The 22,017-nt window shown below is 37.6% G+C and overlaps 1 long non-coding RNA gene across 1 annotated transcript; it reads left to right on the forward strand.

Annotated features, from left to right (window-relative positions):
- The first annotated feature begins 20,372 nt into the window (after positions 1-20,372).
- On the forward strand, positions 20,373-21,040 carry LOC310889346. The gene is made up of 2 exons (XR_014576530.1): positions 20,373-20,529; positions 20,832-21,040. It is a non-coding gene; the product is annotated as an uncharacterized lncRNA (long non-coding RNA).
- The last annotated feature ends 977 nt before the right edge of the window (positions 21,041-22,017 follow it).

A 22,017-nucleotide genomic window follows, 5' to 3' on the forward strand; every position in this document is an offset into this window, starting at 1 on the left:
CATCTTACCCTCCAGGCCCTTCACCATCTTTGTAGCCCTTTACATCAGGAACAGGTCAAGAAGCGCAAGGTAAACACAACAAATATATCAGATGTATTTCTTTGATACTAACATTAGATATCAGGCAATCCGCTCTAACTGGCATTGTGTCAGCTCTTTTCATGGACCTTTCAGACCCCTTTCAAAGAGGTTTATTGACCCTTTGCAGACAATGGCTATAAATAACCCAGGTACCCAAACAATAAGGTGCTGCAGTTCCTCGTGTTTCATCCTCTTTCCAAAGTGAAAATTTTTACCTTAACACATCAGTGCATGGGGCTGTATGCCACAGAATGGGACATGTCCTGGATTAGGGCTGTCCAGACCTGCACAAACCTAATTGCAGAGAGCAAGGATATATCTTATCATCCCTCTCTCAGGTTTCTGCAGCAGATTGAGATCTGCTGTTTTTGCAGCAGATCAAGGTGTCTCTCCTTGGGAAGAACCTTTTCTCTTTTCTTTCTAAGTGCAGGGTATGGCTCACTTTCAAAACACAGGATCTATAGGTGATTGTATCATTTCTCTCTAATACAGTAGTCAGCAGCTAGAGAATTTCAGGAAAGAGAAGTTTAATAGGTTTAACATCAGCCTCTGCCTGAGGCAGTTGAAATTGTCATCCAAAAGAGTACGAGAAATCCCAAGGTACAGGCCAGGTCCTTGCTCTAGAGACCCTCTCTGTGTATTTCAGTCAGTAACAGTTAATGTCAACATAGTGACAGAACAGAGATGAAAGCTCAACATCTCACCCATGAGTGCCTTAACCAGCAGGTTGGAGGGTCATGTCCCTGTCTGAGGTCCTGCAGTGTGACTTAGATGACATCAGAAGTGGGGCCCTTCAGAGTTCAGCTGCCAGCAAAGGGGATAGCTGAATGGGCTTTGCAAGGCTGAAAATCCAGAACACATGCAGCTGAATACTGCTAGGAAGTGTTATTTTTGGTACCTGAATCGTGGTTTGAATCTGACCTTTTGTTTAACAGGTATGACATCGTTTGTCTCTGCACTTTGTTCTAACTGTCAGGAGGAGTTAATTGCAATCCATATGCTAAAGTTCACTTCTACGGAATCTAAATCTAATTATAGCTCTGAAATTTGCTTCATCCTATTATCAGAGAATAGAGGTCTTATAGAGCCAATGAAAGAGGAACATATTTTCAGCAAATCCTTTTTCCCTTGTTGCTCAGAAATTGAAGGTAGCTTCTCTACGTATTGATTTGAGGATTTCCTAAAGTTTCTCTTGTATCAAGTTTCTTCTAGGGTATGAATGTGAAAATAAAATATGGTCCTTCAGAGTGACTGATTTGTTATCCATTAATTTTCATGCCAGATTTGTGTGGATAAAACCTCTCAGCTACTGTTGATGTAAGTGTCTCAGATGACAGAAAATACCAACAGACATTTCTTCTCTGTAGTTTGATGTAGCCTCATGGTAACAACTGTTAATACCATGCATTTCTCCATTATCTTTTTTTCAGTGACTTCAAAGCACAAGCTGCCTCTAACCAGGCCTGAGAGATCAGTGAGGGATTTCTATAGGAGACCCTTCACAAGACGTGAGTATACAGTGTGAAAAGCAATGAACAAGAGCTAAATGACATACAGTGGTTTGCAACAAGCTTTAAAGAGAATAGGTTATCCTGTGGAATCCTGTGCAAGTCTATTGGACGTGTGTTTTCGATTCAGCCTTTGAGCCTTTCAGTGGAAGACAAGAGCTTCATGCTCCACAAAGTAAATTAGTATTATGCCCTTGAATTCCAGTTATTTCAGTGAAACTGTAGCAGCAGTTCAGCAGTGTCCCTCAGATGTACATGAAGTCTGCTTTTTTCCTGCTTTTTTTTTTTTTTTTCACAATTGAATTATACAAGTGCAATTGAAAGAAGAGTATGGCCTGTAAGTGCTTTGTTACTGTTATTGATTCATGAGCCAGAAAGATCATATTTTGGTTGTTAGCTTCCACAGTGAGTTTACTGTGGCAGTGGTTAGAAAAATGATCATTTTGCTTGTTGTCTGACCAGCTCTGACATAACGTCAATAAGACAAAGTAAGCAGGGCACCCTGCAGTGCTGTACTTTCTCTGTAGACTCACTTTTCAGCATGCACATTTTAGAAATGTTTTGTTTTCTGGTTCATACCAATCACCTGTGGCATCTAAAGCTACAAGCAGTGCCTTGTATTTGCCAAATAAATACAGGAAATCAGAATCCCAGTCATGAAAATCTGAGTAGATTTCATTTCATTTCATTTCATTTCATTTCATTTCATTTCATTTCATTTCATTTCACCACTTATCTTGTAATTCACAAAGGGAAGTCTTACTATTGGTACCTGAATAACCACCCAGGGGCATCAGTCCAAAGGTTTCAGCAGCTAATGCTTGACCAGATAATCTGAAAAAAAATTAATAATAATAATAAAAAAAATCTAAACTCTTGTAGAAGGGGAGGAACACTCAAATCATGAAACTAAATTGGCAGAATTTTATCTAGGCATAGCGTCACGGTTTAGATGCTTTCTACCTGCAGAATCACTCCATTGTATGATTTCACCCATTTGTGATTTTTTCAACAGAGGTCTGGTCTGCAAGCCTTTGCAAAAGACAGGTTGGCATTCCAGAAAGTATATGAGCCCTATGAGAGGATAGACACACAAGAGTATTGGCCTGTGATGTCTTATTCATGAAATGAGTTAGCATTATCAATGCTTTGAATTTTCACCTTTTTCTCCACAGCAATCAGAGGACCTACTCCCTGTTGGACTTTCAGATGGAGCAACACTGACCTCAGCAGACCTGCATTGAACTGTGTAATCAAAGTTCTGGCTCTCTGCAGTGAATTTTATTACCTGAAGAGAAGGAAAATTCTCTTACCACTTCTTGCCAAGTTATACATGAAGCAGAGATCTTCATTTCTTAGCACGAAAAGATCAGTGGTTTGGTCTATATTATTCTTATCACCAGAATTAACCACAAAAGATCAATGACACTCATCTGCAAATGTAAAAATAATAAGAATAAAAGGATCTAAGAATCTATGGTTGCCTCACTCATTTAGGTCAACAAAGGGGGAAAAATGGTAGTGTCAATTATGTGAAACAAATCCAACCTTCTGACAGCTAAGTGAGTAAGTAACACCAGAAACACCAAAGGACCCTGAACTGACTAGTAATAGTGGACAAAATAGTCAAAGCTTTTCGTGAGTACTCATGGGATTTCCTGAGAAAAATAACCCAAGATTATTGTATGTAACTTGGCAACTGTGCTCAAAAAGATTAAAACCTGTAAAGCCAACAAAATTCAGCTGCACTAAAAGACATTAATGAATAGTACACTTCTGTAGTACTTAATACAAATATGCTCACCCAACATTAGGAAAACCATAAGTGAGGTTATAAAACTCACCATGGGGCAAAATGAACAGCAATAGAGCATAAACAGAGGTGTCACAAAGGTTGGAATTGCTTAGCTGCCTGAGAAGAGTGATTTTAGGGGAGTTTACTATGAAAATTATGAAGGACATTGCACAGGGAATAGCACAGTTGAATTGAGAGTTTCAAATAATATATATATATACATACATTTGTATTCAGCAATTTGGACTTTATCGTTGAAGGAGGTATTTGATTTAAATACTGTCACAGAAATTCTGAAGGGTTGGATAATTTTTATGACCACTAATAACATTTGTCATTATGTATGTTGCCGTTATGATAAGGATAATCAACTCTCATGCTATAGAGCATGTTATCACCTGCAGTTATCACCTGCAGGGACCAAGAAATTGGGGAATCGTTTTTTTTCCTAGCTCTTAGGTGTCCATTATGATTTTTCTTGCTCATTTCTGTTAGTTCAGTGAAGTATCCGTCAACCCATACAGGTTATTTCTTACTGCCTCAAAGAGACCACGTGATGCTTCATTAGGTGACTCTTACCCTGCTAGAGTGTAAGAGTCCCCTTCTGGGGATGAGGGAGGTTCTTTTACTGTAAGTCACAGAAGGGTGTCACTATAATTAACTTAACAGAGTAGCTAATATCCTTGTCTCTATGTATTCATCTAATAGATTAAATGGGTCTTGGGATCTGAATGGGGCTGGGGAACTATATGTAGACAATATTGATCAGTTTATGTTGCTCCAGGAGAATCACCTTAATGGGACAGAAGAAATTTATCTTGAATAAATACATTACTGGCAATAAGAATTTGATGGTGGGAAAAAAAAAATGAACTGACAAAAGCTAAAGCCATTATTTTGATAACGTCTTATAACAGTACCTCAAAAACTATGAAGAAGTAGCAACATGGAAGTAGAGGAAGAATTGGTGTTAAATACTTGCTTAAATTTTTCTGCTGTATAATGCATAGTGTTTTAATCAAATTCTTGCTTTATTTCTGCTCATTCATTGATATCTGTAGTTAAAAGTATTCTAGCCTAATCATTCCTTGATAATTATGCTTATGTAAAACCTGTTAAATTTTCTAAATTTTCTGAGAGGAAAGTTATTCAGACTTCTAGCTTACAGTCCATTCAACTAGATAATTTGAGACTTAGGGAACTAGTTTCCAAAAAAAAAATTTTTGAAGTGCTGTTATCTAAAATATAGGTTGAGATGATTTTACAAAGCAAAAGGATATTTTGCTGTTTTTTAAAATTTCTTTATTCAGGTAGATAGAAAATAATTTAAATTAATTTTTAAAATAACAAATGTGTTTTCAGCAATAAAGAAAAAAAAAAAAAGATTAAAATATATGTATTACCACAGCTCACAATTGACCCGGTCTCTACATCTCAGGGAACTTAAACGTTATAGACTGGACAGATTGTGTTAGCCAAGTGTAAGTAATTGTCTTTTAAGGATTTAATCTAAATTTAAGCTTCAACCTTTGACCATCTGAAGCTTTAAAATTTCATAAGATGACAGAGCCAACATGCGAATTATTATTTTTTAATTAGATTTCAGATTTTTTTTTTTTCTTCAAACAGAACCAATAAAGGTAAGTAAAAGGCCCACAGCATTTGATATTCTTTGGTTCCCATTGTGTCTACTGATGAATGTGGGCAGAAAAAAAAAAAAAAAAAAGCCTGATAAGAGCACCTGCAACTTCCTCTAATCTGACTTTTGAAAATCAGTCATCACTTCAAGGTGATCCTAAATAGTAACATTTTTTAAATAGGAATTTTTGCAGATGTGGTCCTCACCCCTTTCACTTCCACATTAATTTGCTGTTAACCCTCTTTCATTGAGGTATGTTAGATATACTGAGTTTCTGTTTCCCCGTTACTCTACTCATATGCTTTGTTTCTACAACATTGGCCAACTCAGCACTACAAAATCTTTTTTTTTTTTTTAATTGCCTAGCCAGAGATATTCAATTTTTTTTTCTTTGTCCCATTGAATTTTCTAGAGCTGCAGCAATAAAAACTCACTGCACAGATTTTCCTTCTGACATTCAAATGCAGGTTCAAGCAATAAGAGAGTGGGACCTGGAACATACACATCCCATCCCTCCATTACAGCCAGATTCAGTAGCCTAGAGGTCAAGACTTGGTAGGACACATTTGGTTTGTGACTACTTCACCTTGTGATGAATATTGAAATGATTTGTGTATCTAATGTGGCAGCTAGATTTGCCAGGTATGCTGCATTTTGCAGGGAGGATTTGGTTTATTTGCCTACATGTAGCATATCCAGCTCAGCCTTCAGCTATCAGAAAGGTCTCTTGTAGGTCCTGTGCCATTAGCCCCATGTGGATTCCTGGATATCCTGTGGATTCCCAAATCACTCCAGAGATCCAATACAAAGCCTGCTGAAAGCTAGAACCAATTTTCACCCCAGGCTTCAGCAAGGGTCATGGCTCAATGCCATGTACATCTTTTTATTAACGTAAATGTTTATTAGTCCTAGGACAGCTACTACATCCACAAAGCCAACGTGCCAGAAGAGAAAAATGTATCTAACCCTTGCAAACAAGTCCTGCAAGAGACACTACCTGCTGACTGTTAGATCTGGGAAGAAGCAGGACATAAAAGCTTTGAATAAAGATTTACTTACAGAAAATAATATTAGCAGAAAAAGGCTAACACAAAGCCAAGGTTAACTGAAACATATAATTAAACTTCCCATTTGCTTTAATAAAATACAATATTGACTTTGCTCTTTAAAGTAGATTAGGTTGTTGACATTACAGCAGTACAATAAACAAACCGCTAAGCTTTTTTACTAGCAGAACAGAAAATTAAAGCTGGTTATGACAAGCCAAATAAAATGAGTTTATTCAGGACTGTATAAATCATCAATAAGAATTCCTAATCACTCGCCTACAAAAAGCTAGATTATTTGATCTGCAACAAAACTGGGGCTGTGTCAGCAAGTTGGATGCAAATCAAACAACATTCAGACATCTCAAAAATTCTGAAAGTATGTGTCTGGAATACAGATGAAGGCCAGAAATTCAGTGAGGCCATCTTAGGGTTGTGAAAAAATAAATTAAAGCTGCTTTTTACGCTGAGATGTGGTTATTGAAACAGGAGTCTCTCATCAGCATGATGTATCACAGCTAAAATATCATCCCTGGCTTTCTGGTTTTATTTTCTACATATGTTTTAAGAAAGACTTTTCTTTGTTTGATCCATGCATTTTATGTACTGTACAAAGTTAAACTGTTCGTTTTGATGCATTATCACATTGTATTGCCTTTTTAATATAAAACCACATGGTTCTTGAAAATGTCTACTATAATTTAAGGTCTGCCAGGCAAACTAGCACTCTGATGCATGTATTTTATACACGAAGTTTTATTGTAACTCTTGCAATCAATAAAGATGTTCACTCATGCATGGAGTGAATTTGTGTACTAATAATATTATCTAGTTCCCTAAATGATAGTTCACTTCCACCTCAATAAAATGCATTTTCCAGATTTGTTCATACCATATAAATAAGAATTAAGAGCAAAATAAGAATAACACTAAAACATGTAATAAGAGGTTTCCAAGATAACTCTAAAAATTATAATGCAGAATTCAGATGCAGCATGAAACAACTTACTTAGATTTACTTGAACATGGATCTGGCAAAAAGTTGTTCATAATACATGATAAAAGCTGAGGAGTGCAGCTGTTTGCAAAAGAGGCATCCCTATTTTTTGCTATGCAATAATTTATTTTGAAAGTACCAAGTTAAAGTACTTGCATAAAGATTTCTCTGTGTAGGACTGCATTTAAGCATTTACTCTTGGCTTAATGATTTAAAAAAAAAAATCTTGAAGAAATCATGTTACCATACTCTTTCTCTTACCAGCAGTCCAGTGATCCCAAATGGGATATGAATGAAGGGCTCATGGAGGAGATTAAGGCTTCAGAGACCTCTTACTTTGCGACTCTTTTCCAAGTTACTATGGCAGAGCTGGGAGTAGAGTAGAAATTAGGCCAGAATGGTCTCTTGACTATAATATACAGAGGGTGTTGACCAAATCTTGGATGAAGAACAAAAAGAATGCGTGGAAGTAATGTGGAAGATTAGACATGGCTAAAGGAAGATCGTGTCAGATTAGCCTGCTAGATTCTTTTGCCTTTTGAAACAAAAAGAGTGACTCTGAAGACTTTGGACTTTGGTGAAGCCTTTGATTCAATACAACAAGAAAACTTACTTTAGCTGGAGAAGGTAGAAATTGTAAAGATGTTAGAGGGCAGGTGAAAGTGCAAATACCAATTACTTGTGTAAATGGCAATTAGTTGTCCATGAAAGGGGAACCGTTCATCGGGAGGAAGGTTACCAATAAGAGTAAAGTACAGTTTAGATTTGACTTCTGCTTAAAGTGATCATTATTGAGCATAATACAAAAGTGTGAATGTGATAATAGCTGAGAGCTGGAAGACATCTTTTGTTCAGAGAAAAATCATAGTATCAAATGGAAAAAAAAAAAAAAGAAAGGAAAGAAAAAAAAAAGGATGATATAAAAAGCTGGGCTAATCAGAATTGCTATGAGCTGAGGGGTCATCACAGAAGACAGAGGACACAGCAGGGACAGTGAACTGCTGGTGCGATGTTAGCATACAAACAGACAGAGGGCATACAAGGGTGTATCACCTGAAAAATTTCCGGTAGAGGAAGTATGTTTATACCATTGTAAAAGCACTTCCTGAGAACTCAACTAGCATCCAAGAAAATGCAATTACTTTGGACCATGTGAGATCAGGGCTAATAAATTCATTGGAAGCAGGGAGACCTCCTTCTTATGAGAGGATATTAAAGGACCTCATTTTATTCACTTTAGCAGATAAAAAACTAATATCAGTGAAGGGAGAGAACTGTCAGTTCAAGCAGGAAAAAAAACACAGCCATGAATACACTTATGCTTGCAATCAGAAGGATGCCAAGCGTCATGTTCTGGAAGAGTCTTTCAGCAAAGCAATGAGAACACTGGAATTTTCTAATGGAAATGGTTCTCCTGCCCACAGATTATATTCAGTGGCTGCTCACCACTGAATATAAGGGCAGCTGATGATTCAGAAGAGTTCTTTGTATGTTCTTAACTACAGAAAAAACATTGATGAAAGTCTCATGAGGTTACAATGACAAGCGTCTAGTAATTCCAATGGTAGGTGGTAAATTGGAAGAGATGGAAATATTTTCTCCCCACAGTAAAACAGCAGAAGAGACTTCGGTTTTTCTTAGTTTTCTCCTGGGGATAAGCTAGGGGTGGGGGAGTTGATCACATATAGTGGAAAGTGAAATCCAAACTTGCTTTTTATATTCCTATATTTCATCCTCTGTTCTGAATACAATTCCAACATTCTTCTCTGGGTCCAACCAATGCTTCTGTGGCCTTTAAAATCTGTAACACCTCTCTCTGGAGAGTTACAGATTCACACAAACTCACTCTACAACCTTATCTTTTACTATCTGGTTTAAAGGGGCTTAGGTTAGAGTTTGGGTAGCAATTCAAAAGACAGTAAAATCAGTTAAAATTACCCTGTTAAGACTTAAAATAAAATGAAACAAGTTAGTTCAATGATTTTGCTGAAGTTAATTAACCAAATAAATAAATTGAGAAAAGCTCCATTGTTTAGTTCTTAAATTAAATGATAGTCCTATCTCTTGGAAAATATTTTTAGTGGTTTAGCCAATCTTACATTCAGAAAGTCAGAGAATATATTTAAAGAAAAAGAAAAGAAAGAAAAAAAAAAAGGCAAGCACATCCTACTGTGAGTGAAATATGTTTCCATCATTCAGTACTGTTGTTTTCTTAAAATGTTGTTGAGGATGATGTGTGGAGACTGGCATAAAAATGCAAGTCAAAATACATAGGGGGTTCAAATATGTGTTAGATATTGTTTTGGGTTGATTTCTTTTGACATCCAGCTGTGTTTGTGTTTGGGAGCAATGCTTGAAATCAAGGGTCATCTCTGCAGGCAACTGTGCTGGGAAAAAATAACTGGCATAGTAAAGTGAGAGGGTTTGAGTCAAATACCATTCACAACTGAATGTGAATACTTTAGACTGTTTAAAACAGTGGTGCAGAGTGTCAAAATCTGAAAATACTTATTAACAGAACATATAACAAAGGCACCGTTTTCCTTAGGAGATTAATGAGTAATACATTTATGTTTCAAATTGGAGTGATTCTCCCCATACCCCCATTTCAATAAACCCTAGATACACTAGGGTGCTGATCATGCAGAATGACTCCAAAATCATGAACTTCTTCCATGAAGCCCCTAGTGCTCCAAAGAAATACATCAGTTTGACTTTTCTCACCGCTTATAGAGTGTATTGAATGCTAGGAATTTAGAGGGTTACTTGGACTATGCATTGTTAGAAAAGACTACATTTTTGTCTACAGTCCAGATAGGGATAATAAAAGCTTTGGAGCCCAAATTCTAAGAAAATTTAATTCAAACTGAAAAGCTATACATTAAACATATGCTCTTAGGTCCATATTGGTCTTCTAGTTTCCACACAAACAAAAGTCCATTGCTTAATGCCTTAGTAAACCCAGATTCAGCCAAAGGAACCACCAGCAGGAACTTCTGCCATATTCTGACTGTGACATCTGACAACTGGGCCTTCTGGCTGCTTTTCCCCGCTTTCTTTCTGTCTTTCCCCAGTGGGAAGGGGAGCATAATTGTCAAACACTGACTATTGTCCTCCCCGTGCCCATCAGGACCACTGAGCCAGCATGATGTTTGGTGGTAATTCGCTGCAACTGTAGGTCAGCAGAAAACAACCACTCTGGAGGCAAGAGGAAAACAGAGACGAGTTGCTTCTGTGATCAGCTTCCTCCTGGAACCAGTCTTCGCGCAAGGCAGCCTCATGTTCTGCAAGTGCCTACAGGCATACTCTAACCCCTAAACAGATGGCTGAATTTGCAAGCTGCTACAGATTCTCCATTTGCAGGTGTATGTGGGAAGAAGGAAGTTATGGTGGGTTTGATTTCTGTATATTGTAATGAATATGAAAGCATGCTTTTTATTTTGTGCTTATACAAGGAAGTCACACTTTAACTTCTTCGTTTTTGGGAGTAATGTAAGAGTCAAGTCAAAGATTACTTGTTTTCACACCCCTGGTGTGGAAATGACGGTAGTAAGTCACACCCAAATACTGTTTAGTTCAAATGCCTGTCTCCTACAGAGGCCATAACTGTTTTTTTAAAATGCACAAAATCATACTGAAAGGAAGTGAAGGAGAATCTCCTACATATAACAACCTGTTAGACGTTGATCAAGAGTGAGGCACTGAGTTCTTCACTGCTCGTTCTCTCTACTGTTGGATATTAGTAACTATAATTAAAATTATTCAAATACATGCATATAAATTTCCAGTTGCTCTTTGCTTTCTGTGAAAGCCATGTTCCAGTGTGAGTGGAATGCATTTGTGGGCATATCTTTATACCTCATAGCAAGTAACAGGCTTTTTAGAGTGCAATTTCTCTGTCCCATTTTAAGCATTTACAGCAGGGTATGGTAAATTGTTCCACAAAACTGCCTTTTTTGCTGATTAAATTGAGCTTAGATGATATGTGCAGATGTAGACTCTTACATCGTAGATATCTAGATTTGCTCAGATTAATTCCTCTTCTGTTGGCAATCATAAATATCATTTCTTTGTCTACTGCATCAAAATGTTTGCATAAATGTCAGTACATTAAAAATGGGTGAATGTTTGCTCTGATCTGTCTGCCCAGACACTTAAAGGTCTCATTGAAACACAACAATTCAACCTGAGAAATAAATCAACAGCCAACTCCTCTGACTCCAGGAATAGCTAAGTCCATGTGCATCTGAGAGATGAGCAAAAAGAAGTTGACAACTGTAAAACACAAAAGATTTCCTAATCACAGTTTAACTGAATTTGACCTTGAAGTCTGAGGATTATTCCAAGTTCAAAGGTTTTTATTTCATTAAAAAAAAAAAAAACTTATATGTGAGTGTTCTTCCTACCCCTATAAATGGCCATTTCATATTTTATTCCAGTAAAAATAGTGTTCTTATAATAGCCTCTTACTACCACTCCTCAGGTATTTCATATGGAAATGTCAATGTGCTAGCCCATGGCATCTATACTGGCAAAATGCTAGCATACATCAGTTTATGGATACAATGCACATAGTAAGTGTCACTGTATCAGTCTTTGGCACATAAGGCTTAATCTAACAAGATGTTAAGCAAGCTCGTTCCATCCCAGAAAATAAATAAATAAATAAATAGAATTTATACATGTTCTTAAATCAGTGATTCCCAGCCTTTGTCACTTGTAGTCTCTTCAGAAAACGACCTCTGTGCTAAATGATAAACAGCATTTACTGTCTCACATTTCTTTGCTGATTGTTGAAGGTCCTTTATAAGGACCTTCAGGTACCATAGGTCGAAAATCAGTCTTAAATGATGCAACCCTGTTCACTTAGCCATATGGTTATGTGTTTTGTTTGGACAGCTCTTCTACTGCATATGATTCAAATCATTTAGAGTATGTGTGCACAGTATCTGATACAATAAAGCCGTATTGTATTTAATGTATACAGAAACTGCTGAAAGTCTATATAATTTCTCTGTATATAATATTTTATGTGCTATTTACAAATGGAAAACTACAGCCTCTGTTTCAAGTATTTAATCTTTGTCTTCATGTCAACACTGAAAAACACTTTATATCACTAGTAGAAAATTTAAATTGAATTTAATTTACTGATTGTTAAGGAAAAATGTGGAGTTTTTAATTGTGTTTTATTCATTTTAATAAAACTTACTTCCTAAACATTTAGTTCACAACCCTGCAGTGCATAAGAGAAATTTGGACTCCTGCCTGTGATGGGTCTAGAATTTACTGGTATAAAATACCAGAAAACTCTATGGTTCGGTGGCTATAATAAAATAATGTCACTTTTTTTTTTCTCCTTGCTCTCCCCCAGCAGGAAGAAGGGGAAGGAATAGAACAGAAAGATATTTGAAATGTTATTCATTTTGTTCAAAACTTAAACAGCAAGTGGGGGATTTTGAAAAGTGCTCAGTGTTAGTCTAAACATTGTCAGTTCCTACAGAAATGAGTTGATAAGGCTCCTGTTGACTTCAACAATAAATGGTTTTAAAAACACTGCTTTTGGCTTTCTTTGTCATAAGATAGACTTGTGGATAGTAAATCCACAATATATATGGTCTCCCAGATTCACAGAGTTTTTCAGAAAACATTTTTGCTATTCAAAAGACAAAAGTATGGCTATGTCCCAAAGAAAGATAATTTTGCTTTCTATATTTAGAGGTGATCATGCTGTTTTTAACTGCTTTATGATATGACTGTAGAGATCAGTTTTTGGCTTCCTTGTTTTCCAAAAGTCTCTGCATTGTTGTATGCAGTCTTATTAAACTGTTTCCCTCTGTTTCTACCCAGTGCTTCTGCCAAGGTGATCTGCACACAGCTTTCATGCTGTAAAGAACACAGTTAAAATGATCTTGTCTTCACTTCTCTATCTGCTTAGCTAAATTTTCTGGAGAAAGAAAGTAAACTTCATAGAGTTTTTGCTCCCAGAATGGATCCATATAATGTGACAAGTAAACTATTTTCCATCTAGAGCAAAAATGCCAGTGGATTTATGGATAATGGTTTAAAAGGTGAAAAGGAATCATCTGTGACTTCATTCTTTACAGTATTTGCATTTATAAATATTTAGCACCAACTGCTAGTCTTTGCCTATGCATGTGGTATATGGGCAATAAAAAGTAAATAAAATTTACTGACCTTGATATAATTTACATCAGTTATGCACACCTCTGTTAATAGTTCTAGAACTCCTAAATGTATACAAATTTAAAGTGAAAAGGGAGTTGGTTGATTACATTTTTTTTTCACTTTTCATTGTGTTTGAAACAGAGAACTATTACAAGAAATAAAGAGAAAGTTGATTTTCCCTCCACTCGATCCTTACAGTGGATTGAGAGAGAAGCATAATGCACTTGCTTAGTAGCAAGAAGCTTGAAATTTTTGATAAGTAAACCCAACCTGTACTTAAAGACAAAGACTAGCTTGAACATAATGAGAATGATTGCTCTGGACTCCCTTTACAACCAGTGGAATGCTGAGCAGGGGAGAATTCACTCAAAACTTTAAATTTAGGTGTTTCAAATCATCTTCCTTAGAAGTGTTCAGTCTTGACTATGAGGAGACCAAACATCCTGAGGCTAATCTTACTATTTTAAAGATGTTTTTAGCACTGTTCTTTGTAGGAAAATAAATCAATTACTGCCTAGATTCATAGCCATGAGCTGCTGGAGCCAGTTGCTCTAGTCAGCCAACATAACTGGTGTGCAAGACATGCTACTTTCAGAGAAGCTTCATCTGGAAGTGACAGCTCTCATCTACCATGTAGAGAATTATCTGAGGGAGTTAAGCCAACCCCTGACAATGAAGTGACAATAGCAGGATGCAGAGCTGCTTTCTTTGAAGAGCTTTAGTATGTCCAAGGAGGTAGGCACATCTCCCACTGCGGAACTTCACCCATTTGTTGGGTTATCCTCTGTTAAAGCAGAAGCTTTCGAAGTCCTTGCAAGCAGATGAGAGATATGAGCATCCCACATACATCCTCTAAACCACAAAGCTGTTGGCAAGGACCTTTCATGAGTAGGAGATCCAGCAGAGGACAGGCAGGCAGACATCTCATTTGGCATTGTCAAAGTTTCAGCTCTTCCAAGGCTAGTTTTTTAAAGGATTTAGATGCTTATGTGGGTCATCAAGCATTAAATATTTTTAGAATTTTTTATTATTTTTTTTGGCAGAGCAGAGTCTCAGTGTATTTTCACTAGGGGAAAAATTTTAATAACTTGCATCAACTGAGAAATTAGCACTAATCTGAGATAAAATTCCAGGGAACACAAGAACGACTGCAGTTTTCACATGTACTAACACATCTAGTAAGCCCTATGGGAGTTAGCTCAGCTAATAACCTACTTTAAAGCTGCTCAAGCACCTTGCTGTCACTAGAGCTGTATTTTCCATGAATGAACAAAAGGTGCTAACACGAGACATGACACCCCACTCCTATAATAAGGACAAGGCTTAAAAGAGTAGGATGTAAGAACCAAAATAATTTATGGCCATATTTTAAAACAGAGTTGTACATTACAGACCATTAAAATGCCTGGTTCACCTCCAGCATGCTTCTACCTGCACATTTGTGTGCCCCAATAGTTTTGAAATGTGGCACTTTTGGAACCTTTACCTCAAGAGAAATCAGAAATATAAGGACCATCTTTATCTCTGATTTTAAACCGATTCTGGGTAATGTTTGGCTTCAGTTTATTTCTCTGTGTGGCACTTCACGTATCTTTTGTGGTATTTTCTGCCTTAAAACTTTTACTGTAAATAGGCCCTACCACAACAACACTTTGAAGACAGCACTGGCTTGTGGTTTTGGTCACATCAACCTAGATGTCTTTGCAATTACAATTACAAAACCAGGAATAGGCTGTAGAACCACTTTTCTCTCACTCTTTTTAGAAGCAGCGGGCTGCTGACTTGCAACACTTTTCCAATCCCTTTCCATGCTTTGGGACTGCCTAGGGTAGGAATTCATCATGAATTCATCCCAGAAGAATAACTAGGGAGGCAAAATGATCTCTGCAGTCCTGGGCAAAAAAAACTTTGATCAGTTTTGAAGCACTCAGGGTTGCAGATTTCCCAAAAACTACAGTGAGGAAGCACTGATGTGCCTTGGGCTGCTAAAGCCCTGCAGTAGGCAACAGCAGGTATTTATGATCCTTTTTGGTGGCAGCCATCTGAGTATCTCAGAAAAACAACAGTGTGACAGCATTGCACTATCTATCCTGTGGAGATTTCTGGCAGAATTCTCCCATCTTTTGAGTATATTGTTCTTGTTTAGTAGCCAGTTCCAGTTCATGTACTTTTTAAACTCTCCTGGCAATAACTTTACCCCTTCTGTGAAAATTTTCTCAATATCCCAAGAGTTTAGCATTAGAATGATCAATGAACTGTGTATTCAGACTCAATAACTGCCTCATGTAAGAAATTAAAATTATGGCTACCTTTACAATGACTCATTTACCTCACTGGCTTCCCATAAAAACCTTAGGGGAGGAGTTGAATTTTCAGATACTATAGCTCAATTCCTCACCTTTGCTGATGCAAAAGGAAGGAAAAAAATCATTACCGATCTCAGATGGGACAGGCCATACTAAGCACTTTTTAAAGACCCAGCTCTTTCCCACTATCCAGTTTCCAACCTTGCCCATTGTCTGCATCTAAGCAGAAGTTGTTGTTTATCTGATTTGAGTTCAGTATGTTGGCATCACATCATAAAGTTCTGGTTATCCCATGTTAGGACAGAGTAAGTACACTACAACTTAATATATATATATATATATATCTTTAGAGGAGGAATCATCCAGTTAAAAAGTCTCTAAATAGAATAGAATGAAGGTGACTAGGGAATTATAATTGCTTATTTCCTGGAGTACAAGAAGAAGAAGAAGAAACAATAAGATAATAGCTTTAAACCAAATGATTGTATTTTTTTTTCTTCATAAAGCACAATAAAAATTTCAAGCTTTCTGTCACAGGATATTGTGAAAGCCAAAATTAAATAGGTAAAAAATGAATGGACATTTCTTCTAGGAGAGTTCCAAGCATATTTTATTGTTTGGTTTTGTTTTTAATACATGTCAAGTCTGATGCAACTGCCAGCTCACAATGTCCTTAATTTAATGGTTATCAGGACTGCTAGACTTCACTGGATCAGGATCATCCTTTACATTCAATGTTTTTTGTATTTTTTTCTTTTAGTACCCATAGTGGGATGGATTTAAGAGATCTATTATCAGAAAAAGGACACAAGCTAGATGAACCTTAGGTCTGACCCAGTGTGACTTTTTTGTATGCTTTTGACACATGAAGACTTTGCTACCATTGCTTCCAAAAACCTCCTTATCATGCCTTGACTGTTCAGACACAGATGAAGAAAAAAAAAAAAAAACAGAAAATTGCTTTAAAACTGCTTTGAATACATTTGTGAGGTAGAAATACAAGTCCTTTCTCAGAAAGGAGCATAACTGTTAGAGATTTGTAGATCAATGCTGCATTATTTAAAATGTGCATTTTCTCATTGCAAGTATCTGCCTTGAAATTTGCCTCATAAATTCTTCTCAAGTTCTTATGTACTCTTTTCTTTGAAGTTTTCCAGGCCGCCAAAAACCTCCCAGACTGTCAGAAATTAGTGAAAGTATGAGAATATATTTTAAGATAAAAACCTGAGGCTTCAGCAAGGTTGGCGTTTTAGACACCTCATTTTCCACATTTCGAGCAAGCTGACCTTTCTGGAGACATTGCTCTCCAGTGCCATGCACTTGCTGATCAGGGGGTTATGGAGCCTGTGAAAAGAGCTTCCTGCTATAGTCTGAGCTGAAGAGGAACATGAACATAATTGAAAGCTCTTCATTCAATCCCAGCTAAGACAGTGTCAAGTGAGACAAAAATCATTAGGAGTACTGCAGTCGTTGACCACAGACATTGTGTTTACATGAGCCAAGGAAGAAAAAAAAAAAAAACAAAACCACACTTCATTTCTGTTACTTTAAGTATTTGAGCTTCTAATATTTTTATAATTACACAGCCTGGGAGCTGATTTCTTTTCCCATTATTTGTGATCCTAATTAAGCCTCACATTTATTATTAACACTGCATCCTATTTGGTATGGGGGAGCAACCTCTAGAGGCTCAGTTCTGTTGTGCTGTGACACCCGAGGCCTCGAACCTCTCTAATTATTGAGGCCTGCCTGTGCTCCATTAGGATACTGCCTCATTTAATCCCCTCTTGCTTTTACAGTCTGGGAATGGTTTCTTTTCCTAGTATTTGAAGTTCAAATTAAGCCTCATGTTTATTAGTAAGCATATCGTTTCATAAGAGAAATACAAGCCCTCCGAGAAAGATCAGAGAGCGTTGTGCTGAGCTGAAACCATCAAGGGATTCCACACAGTACAGCAGGAGTTGGGGCAGTGGCAATAGCAACAGCAGCTTTGGGTTAATAGTAGCCAAACACACAAAAAAAGCACATCTGGAAATAATATCCAAGGGCCACAACAAAGCCTGAAACTTGGAGAAGTGTTCTCAGTGATAACTCTGAGCTTTGATAAGGGTGGGAAGAAACTGGGAAGGTCTGAGCATAAGCTATCCATGAGCCAAAGGATCATGACCTTACAGTCAGCGCATCAGTGTGAGGGGATATATCACTGCAACGCGTACAAATCAGCACAGCCACTTTGACAGCCAGGTCTTTATAAACACCCTGCTCTCATTCATGTGTCCATTTTAAGTGTTAACTAAGAGTAATATAAAAGGGTCAGAAGAAGTTGTACCATGAAACAGTGAATATGAACTTGTATTGGAAGCCTGAGCATTATTGCTGGTTCTGCCATGGGCTGACTATTATGATCATATATAGAACAATAGGAATGGTTTCTTATCCAAATTTTCTTGCTGCTTTTCTCTCTAATGCCTTTGCCCTGACCTTTCATCATGTTGTAATCAGCTTCATTCTGCTGCTGACTCCATATCTGCCTCTGATATACAGCTGACTCTGTATCAGCTCATAGCTCAAAGCCATCAGCCTAAAATGCAATAAGATGTGACTGCAAAAATAGCACATTTTCTGTGAGGAATCTCCTCCCTTCAGGTGTCAAGACCTCAGCTCTTTTTTACTCTCAAGAATATTATCCTCGGCCCTGTGAACTCCTGCTAGCTTTGCAGATCTGGATTCACTTACCTGTAATGAAACTGGAAATAGGAAAAATTTCTTCAGCCACCTGAATAAAATGACACCAGTCATAAAAGGCTGCAGTCCTCTGCAGTCTAGATTGGTAGACATTCAGACAAACTTTTGATGGAAACCCAAAACTAAATCGTTTCAATTCTCAATAAAGATAATGGTATTGAATGCAGAGGACAAAGGCAGAATGTGCAGTGAAGCTGTGGAAATAAAAAATTGCTATGTCAGAGGTAGAAGCAGCACTTTAAAAAAAAAAAAAAAAAAGTACTCACATTTTGAAGCAGCAGATAACCTGCATCTGGCCCAGTGTTATAAGTCTAACAGCAGGGAGTTTTAAGTAGATTTGTTGAATCCGAGGAACAGTATTAACAACTGGAGCAAAGCAGGTGCACGCAGCACGTGCATGAACATGAGCTGCCCATTGCCTGGCCCAGACAGGCCTCACAGGGCTGCAAGGCTTTCCAGTATTGGTGAAGAAAAGAGCAGTTAAATGAAGGAAAAGTGTAATGAAATAAATACATCAACAGTTTAACAAATGTAGGCTCTGCCAGACTAACACGATAGCCCTCCTTGATAAGCTAACTGATCTTCCAGACAAAAGAAATGCAGTAGACCTAATCTACCTGGAGATCAGTAAAGCATTTAATTATAGTCCCACATGGGACATTATTAGTTAGGCTAGATAAAATGGGAATTAGTGCAAGAACTAGAAGGTGGGAAGAAGCTACAGTAATGGAGAAAACTTCACAGGTTGTTTCAAGAGGGAATTATAAGCCTGCAGAGAGGCTACCTGGGACTCCCACAGACATTGATTTTGGAAACTGTTGTAGACATTAAATTTGCCAGTAAAACAAGCTTGATAAACATGGGGTCTGTTTGCAGAATCTCTTACAGCAAAATGAAGACTTTCCCCACCCCCTAATCCAAGCTCATAGGCTGTAAGCCACATCTGATCCTAAGATATGGAACCACATAACTGCAAGTCTGATATGCTAAATGAGGGAATGAGAGACTCATACCCATCAGCAGAACAACATGTTTTTTGCAAAGGATCTAGCTTTCATTCAGTTGGGTTAGATGGTAGTTAGACCAGGTCCACTAAAGGTTACACTACAAAGAATAATCAAGATGTAAAGAATGAGGAGGAAAACCTGTAGACTAGGAGTATTTCCTCTTTAGGACAAGGAATGGCCTCAAGTTGCTCCAGGGGAGGTTCAGGTTGGAAATCAGGAGACATTTCTTCTCAGAAAGAGCAGTCAGGAATTGGAACGGGTTGCCCAGGGAAGTGGTGGAATCATCTTCCCTGGGGGTGTTCAAGGAAAGGTGGGACGAGGTGCTTAGGGATATGCTTTAGTGGGTGATATTGATGGTAGGGAGACAGTTGGACCAGACGATCTTGGAAGTCTTTTTCAACCTTAATGATTCTATGACTAGAGTAACTGAGACATAGCATGAGGAACTTGAAGTCTAGAGAAATATATTTTCACTAAAAGTTCTCAGTAGGAAATGAGAAGTGGAAAAACCTGAGTGGTATGGAATTCCAAAATGAAAATGATACACAAATATAATAAAACAAAGAAAACATCCTCCTAATTTCACATGCAGCTGTATTATTGTGGAAAGCTCTAATTAGACTGCATTGCATACTACGTACAATTACATTCACAATAGGACAAGAAAGGTGAGTACAGAATGCTACAGAGGGCACTATGGCTATTGCAAATTCTTTCTTCTGGAGGAATTAGCTTTTTTGGTGGCTTCACCACAGGTACAGCCATACTTTCATTTCCCATTTACTTACCATGCTTGCTGTTAAAACTTGATTCTGCATAATGGGTGAAGCTGTGCTTTCCCTCTTTCTAGCTAGAACTGTTAACTGAAAACATGAACATTTCTCCTTCATTTCAGGACAAAGTCACAAGAGTTAATTTAAGCTATAACAATAAGAAAGAAGGGCTCACAGAATCAGACGCTGATCTCAGCTGGGAGGAGGTAAATGAGTTCCATGTGGTAATTTAAAAATCTGTTCCTTATTGTTTCTCAGCTGTTAGTTGTTGCCTCCCAACTGGGCCTGTGCTTGAGTGTGTGCTAATTGGACCCAACAAGCAATGGCAAGATGGGTCAAAAAGCCAAAGCTTTTGCTTGAATCTTGGCCTGTATTACAGGGAAGTCATGCTTGTTCTGTTTAGCACCTGGAAAATGAAATGCTTGTATGAAGCAGAGGACAAGGTTAGCACAAGAACAAATTGTTTTAACCTGGACATAAATACATTTTGGCTAGAATTCTTTTTGAAATACTTCTCATGGTCATAGCAGTGGGAATCTGGAATATCCATTTTTGGAAGGGGTTACATGATACCCCTTCCAGTCAACACCAGTAGACAGCCTCAACAGTTGTGGGCATCCCTTCAAGTTCTTTGTTCTTACCTTTGAGAGGATTACTAGCAAAACTCTGTAATGATCTGGAGTTTAGATCATAATGTATGAGCCAGAAAAAGAATGCAATACACAGCTTGACTTTTTGTTCCCAGGTGGAGTTTGCAGAACTGGCATTTGCAGCAACCATCTGATCTCATTAGATATGGAAGCCATCAAGAGATGATAAACATGGAATCCCATAGCGCCATTTTTGCAGTTACATTTTAAGAGCTGAACAGCATTTAATGCCAAGCTGACTAAAATGCTGCCATTTGAAATATTGCCATCTTAATGTGTTGACTTAAAGACATGTGTGAGGACAGTGCACATTCCCCGCAGATCAAGATTCATGCAGATCTATTGTTAGCTTGCTAGTAGGTGTAAGGGCTCAAAGGGTGAATCAGAGGAGGGAATTTGGAGGAGACAATGGGCTTAAGGCTCAGCTGTGTAGCAGCCAGCGGCAGGATGACACTGTATGTATGTACAGTTTCCAAAAAGCACTCAGTGCATGTGCACTTCTCAATAAACTCATATAATCAGATATGTGTATTCAGCCAGCTTCTTTCTGCCTGCCAGGTGGGTTTGTCCGCAGTCTCTGATTTCTGTACAACAATCTGTTTTTGTGCATGTGTTTCTTCTTAAGAGTATGGTTTCCAGAAATAATTTTCTCTTGTACGTTTCAAAAGCACAAAATGTTGATGCAAAACAGCTTTCAACATTTTCACACATCAGTGTAAACATACGTGTAGGAAAGGTGAATGGAGAGGATTTGTTCTGCCATTTTTATTTGTTTTTAATAAATACTCATAAAAGATAATGGTGCCATTAGTTGAATAATGTAATTGATTGAATGAGATGGTGTAATAAGAAGGGCCATTAATGATGATCATAGTAAAGTTTTACTTTAGTACTCCTATTGAATGAGGGAATAGTTGCTTTGTACACCCTTGGAAATCAGAGAGAGGAACTTGCTTTTGAATTGGTATGGGACCAGAGGAAGTTTTGCATAGTTGATTCCTACTGTACTTCTCACTGGTTGGGGAAGAATTATTTAAAGCAGAAGTGCTACTATGTTTTTTTTTGTTTTTATTTATTTATTTATTTATTTAGATATTTTTCTTCGTTTCAGTGAGCAATAGGAAAGGCTGCTAAAATAAATGGATGTCACCAGACATATAAATGGTGTCTTGGCTAACAAGCCCTCTGTGTCTCACTGAACTGAGGCGTCTTTTATCATCTCAGCTCCCAATGTGGATGCAGGTGAAAAGCTACATTATAAGCTATGACAACCAAGAGAAC

Source organism: Anser anser (genome assembly GCF_964211835.1).
Source record: "Anser anser genome assembly, chromosome: 1".
Classification (NCBI taxonomy): domain Eukaryota; kingdom Metazoa; phylum Chordata; class Aves; order Anseriformes; family Anatidae; genus Anser; species Anser anser.